Consider the following 6,086-nt stretch of genomic DNA (forward strand, 5'->3'; position numbering starts at 1 on the left):
AATTTTGTTTTATATAAAAATAAAGGGAAAATATGTAAAATATGTTATATATGTTTTATATTAATGTATTATATGTATATATTTTATGTAATATTTTTTATATATATGGGAAAATATGTTTTTTTTATATTATATATATATAATATATAATTTTTAAAAATATTGTGTGTGTGGGGGGGGGGTGTGGTGTGTGTGTGTGTGTGTGTTTTTGTGTGTGTGTGTGTGTGTGGTGCATGTTGTTGTGTGTGCATGGGTGGTGGTGTGTGTGTGGGTGTGGGGTGTGAGTGTGTTTTGTGTGTGGGTGTGTGTGTTGTGTGTGGTGTTGGGGTTTGTGTGTGTGTGGTGGCATATCTAAAATTTGCATATCTCTCTCTCTCTCTCTCTCTTTATATATATATATATATTATTATTATATTAAAAATTATTTTATATATATATGTATGAGAGAGAAAGGGAAGAAGGAAGGAAGAGAGGATGAGGGAGAAAAAGAAAGAGAGAGAGAGAGAAAAGAGGAGAAAGAGAGATATGCTATAGTATAACTATTATATATTTTAATATTTTATATAATATCTATATATACATATATACCATATATAGTACATCCCCCCCATATATTATATATAATATATATATATATATATTTTTTGGTGTGTGTGTGTTGTGTGTGTGTGTGTGTATATATATATATATATATATATATTATATAAAATTATATATAATATATTATTATTATATAATTATATATATTATATATATGTATATATGTATATTTTTATGGTATATATGTGTAAATATGTGATATTGTTAAATGTGTATATTTGATATAGTGTATATATATTTGTATGTATAAAAAATAGTATGTATATATATATTTATTATATATATATTATTATTAGATAAAAAAATTGTATAAAAAATTGTATATTATATATATATATATTAAAATTATATATAATTGTATATATATTAAATAGTATATTATATAAAAAATTGTATATATTATAAAATATATATATATATAGATATATAAATATATATATATAATATATTTTAAAATATTATAAAAAAATGTATTTTTATATATTTATATTTTATAATATATATATAATATATTATATATATAATTAAGAGAGAGGAGAGAGGAGGGAAAAAAAAGAGAAAGAAAAGAAAGAAGAGAGAGGAGAGAGAGAGAGGAGAGGAGAGAGGAGAGGGAGAGAGAGAGAGAGATACTTGACTCCTCTTTTTTATGCCTCCCTACTAATAAAAACTTTAGACAAAGTCCCACAAGCAAAGCCTCCACCTCTGAAAGGGGGCTTTCCCCCATTCATTTTCATATTTTTTGGGGTCCCTAGGCCCTTTTGTACTGTTACTCATGCACAATATTTTTTTTATTCTAAGCAAAAACATATCTTCATGAATTTGAAGTATTTTTAACCCTTTAAAATTAGCGGGTATGTCATGGACCGGCTTTCAGCAAGGTTATTTCCTTTTCATTATAATGTTGTTTCATGAAAATATGTACTTATATGTGTAATGCAAACATATTGTTTAAAAAAACACATCTGCATACATTTAAAGGTTTTTAGGAGCCAAATAAATTTATGCCGTAATGAATGATGTGTAATTGAGGACATTTTCCTGTGGCCACTTATATTATTTGATTTAAGTCGGTTTTTTTTTAAATAAACATGCCCAAAATGACCATTAGTATAACTAATTAAATTATATTTTTCGCTTTTTTGAGAAATTAAAAGTTTATTTTAATCTATCTATTTGTAATTTTATTATATGTAGATTTGGTGCGGCCTGAACCTTTGGAAACAGTCCCAAATTTTTTAGTCTCAAATCATCCAAAAGACTGTCAAACTTTCGTGGATCCACCCCGGGGGCTTACAACCACACCCCGGGGAGATTGGGGCACTCCGAAAACCCTTTAATCCCAGTTCGGGGAACATGCAGCGCAAGGCACCTGAACCAATGGGTCAAGTAGAACAAATACTGAAGGAACAAAAAGACTGTGGAGTACAAAACCAAATCTGATATGTTCAAAATGAACGAGAAGGCTTTAAAAGATTTTAAAAAGACAAAAACCCTTTTTAAAATTACATCTAAATTTCGAGAATTAAGTGAAAGGTCTTTTCAAAGTTTTTTCTGCTATGTTATAATAGGGTGAAAGCTGAAACAAAAAATTCAGCCTGAAAGGAAACCCCAAAAGTGGGTTACAGTACAAGGGGGCTTTTAATGCTCTGTTTTGAGCTAAAATATAGGGAGTGTGCTAATTCCTTTCACAAGCCTCCCAACAGCAAAGGCAGCGTTTCTTTAACATTGTCGATGTATTGGGACCAAAATAGTTAATAGAATTGATCTTGCCCCTGTCAATCAATCTCTTCATAGTAACCAAGTGATGCCTAAGATAACCCAAATAAATATAGTTGGGGGTTATCAGGTTTTTTAGCAAAGGAATTTTTCTTGGCATTTTTTTCGCCAATTTGATATCTGTCCCCAAAGCCTCACATCCCTTAGTAAACAAATTTGGGCAGCAGCTGTTAAAAGATCTGCCCATTCAATACTTAAAACAAGTGGACCTTTTTTCTCCTGTACTTGCAAATAATAAGGCAAAAATTGGGGTATGGTTAAAAAATGGTCAAGTATGAAAAAAACGGGGAAAACCCCGAATTATGTTAAAACTCATAAAAAAAAAAAACTGCTGTCTCTGAAAATCATCATGTTAAAAAAATTACTTTTAGAAAAATTATTTTGAAATAAATTACTTCATCAAAAAGAAATATGGAAGACAAGCACCCCAAAAATATTACCCAAAATTGACGGGTAGCTTCATAGAGGGCCGGGGCCCCTCGCTCCCCCCGGGGGCTTAAATCTCGCCCGAGCATGTGCGACCACCTTTCCCAAATCCCAGCACCCATCCCTTTTTTCTTCCGTAATACTACAAGATATTTGTTTTTTTTTCTTTTTTTTTTTTTACAGTCTCTCTTGCCAAATTTCCCCCTGAAAATCGAGACTGAAGGTTTTTTGTTGTTATATGTCCCATAGTTTGTCATTAGGGGGTCTATGTCCGAATAAAAAGCAGTTGGGCATCAGGGGTTTTCAAATTGTGGGCCCCTGTTGCATTTTTTTTTTTTTTTGCAGGGTAAAAAAGAGAAAATGTTAGAACCGACTTAAAAACCCTTTCACTGCAAAAAAAATCTTTTGCCTGTTGTAACAAAAAAAAAAATCATGCATTCCAGCATACTCTATGGCATTGCTTCGGCCCCCCGGCAGATGGTCCCGACATGTTTATGGCTGTACGTACGCCCCCCCCCTCGGCAATGGGTTAAGATACAAAGGTGTGCTGTTCAGTAATCTATTTTTTTTTTGGGTTTTCTAACTGCCTAAATTTTCTAATGATCCGGATTTAATTTTTGAAACTGTAATTGATCACATACCACAATGTAGATTTTAAAAAATGACTATGGTATCTGAAAAAGTAAAACCATAGTTTTCCAAATATTCTCTTTTGATATAAAAATTTTTTGATTTAATTCCTCAAAAAACCCCACTGGACTTCTAAAAGAAAAAAAATTTTCAGTGCTTTAAAAAAAATCCCGTAATCCCCTGATTTTTCCAAAAGGGCTACCTGTAAAGGGGTTGGAAATAAAAAAAACTTTACACTTTATGCATTTAAAAAATTAAAGCTATTTCCTGAAACAAGTACAAAAGTTTATGGGAAAAGGAAATCTTAAAAACAAAATCTGTCATTGAGCGCGGTGAAACGCTTTTTGAGTTGTGACAAAAAGGGCTGGGGTAAGTGATAATTTCATAGAAAGTCAGTGCCCAAAGGGTTTTTCCAATTGTCTCCCAGGAGGGGTTGAAGTCTTTTATTTTAAAAGGGAAGTGACAAAACTTTGGTAAAAAAAACCTTTTTACAAATTTCCCTTAAAGGGCTTTACTAGTGCTCTGGGTGTTCAGTTTTTGTTAGGATGGAAAGTTGGGGGCTGAGAAAAGGCTTCTACCGATGTGCCTTTTTTACTCTTCAAAAGTGGATGGTCTTATCAATATCAAGAATGAGATTCTCACTTCAAAAAAATCTCAACCTCTCGCACCCCATCCGAGTTTTAGAAAATTTCATCCCTTGAGACCAAATTTATTTCAGTTACTGACGGGTGGTCTTCCTGAATCCCCCCCATAGAGTGGATCAAATAACTGGTCCTTAGGGGCAACTTTTTTCCTAGATGTATTGGCTGGGTGTTTATAAATTTTAAATCTGTCTAGGGAAGCATCATACAGCAAAAATTGTTGTCTAACTCTTGAACCTTGTCCCAAGTTGTATATGTAAAAACCTCAATGTTTTTAAACCCATGGAAAAAAAAATGAAAAATAAACCCCTGAACCAAAAATGATGACTAACCTGGAAAACCATGGAAGAAAAAATTTGTCAAAGAACCAAGGTAATGGGGTAAAACCCTTTTAAAACCTTTTACCCCCTCAGCCGGGTGTCACATGGGTGTGACAAAACCCGAAAATGGGCCTTGCCGACGTCTCATCTGTTAAAGCTGTTCTTCCTCCCCTTTTGCCGGGTGTCTCACCCATGAACGTAATTAATGGGCCCGGGGGCATCTTTTTTGTGTACATGGGTGTTTTTCAAGTGTTGCTAAACTTTATTATTTTTTTTTCCGGGAACCCCTATTTTTGTGAATTACTACTTCAGTTTACCTGCAGTTTTTAATCGTATAAAAGGGTGACGGAGTAGGGGTTATGACGGAAAGAAGACATACAGAAAAAAAAAAAAAAAAAAAAAAAGAAAATGAAAAAAAGTGCAACTTAGGAGGGAGGAAGGGAAACAGAGACAGATAAAGATAGATAGACGACGTAGCCTGGCAGGGAGACAGAGTAGGAAAACAGAGGCGTGTATGCATTGTTGGTGGAAAGTCACTGTGTTTATGTATGTATATTTGAGTGTGTGTGCATGTGCATGTGGGTTGTTGTGTGTGGGTGTGGTGTGTGGGTGGTTGTGTTTGTGTTTGTGTGGTGGTGTGTGTGTGTTTTGTGTGTGGTTGTGTTTTTGTGGTGTGTGTGTGTGTTTTTGTTGTTTGTGTGTGGTGTGCATGGGTTTGATCGGGATTCTGACATCACAAAGATGAAGTTCTCATGACGAAAAAAGGAACAAGGCATGAAGATGAAATACTCATAAGTAGGTGACTCTTACAAAAACCTCTTTACCCTTTTAAAACAAACCACCACACAAAACCTGCACACACACACCAAAATATACGCACACGCACACATGGACAGACATAGGCACTCACACAGGGGAAATGATGTCACTTTACAGCCGCCATCTTACTTCCACATAGTAGTAAATGACGTCACATACGGAAGTGATGTCAGTACACAGGCAATGATGTGATTGGTCACTTAAGTGTCATGTGATCCACACTGTTGTTTCCATGTTTCCCGGCAGGTCAAAGCGCAGGAATTTTCCCATATAGAGGTGCTTGCAGCTCCTTCTTTATTCGCTCTTGCAATGCATTGACCTGCAAGCATGTACAGAAGCTCCTCGTGCTCTGAGGCTGATGACACTCATCTTCTACTTTCTAGGTGCCTCCTTAGAAGATGCCTCAGCAATGCCATTTGTGCCGATCGCTTTCCTCCCCGCTCTTCCCATCTTTTTTGATTACTCCTTTGAGGAGAGTGGCTCCCTAGTAATCAGAAGACCAACACCCTGTATTTGATGTTAGTTCAGATGAGGACCTGGACTACGTTGAACAGATGGACAATAATGGATAGAGATGAACCACTATCCATGTATGTAGAAAAGCTTAGGTCCATGAATGTCCCCGGCCAAGAGGTTCGTGTGGAAGAGGAAAGACAACATCCCCCTCCACCATGGGTTTCGAGGCGACACTGGATGTTTTCCAGTATGGGTGTTGGAGAGCTTTTCCCTGTCTCATCACAGAAGATCTTGATCACATTATTGAGAGACCACTGGTAAATTATTGCTTTTGTGCTCTTTCCATTTTTTCCATACTGAATAAATATCTTGCACTGAGCAGCCAGAATGTATTACTTACTTGTTTTTTCTTTTCCAC

Source organism: Penaeus monodon, unplaced genomic scaffold (genome assembly GCF_015228065.2).
Source record: "Penaeus monodon isolate SGIC_2016 unplaced genomic scaffold, NSTDA_Pmon_1 PmonScaffold_5496, whole genome shotgun sequence".
In the NCBI taxonomy this organism is placed as follows: domain Eukaryota; kingdom Metazoa; phylum Arthropoda; class Malacostraca; order Decapoda; family Penaeidae; genus Penaeus; species Penaeus monodon.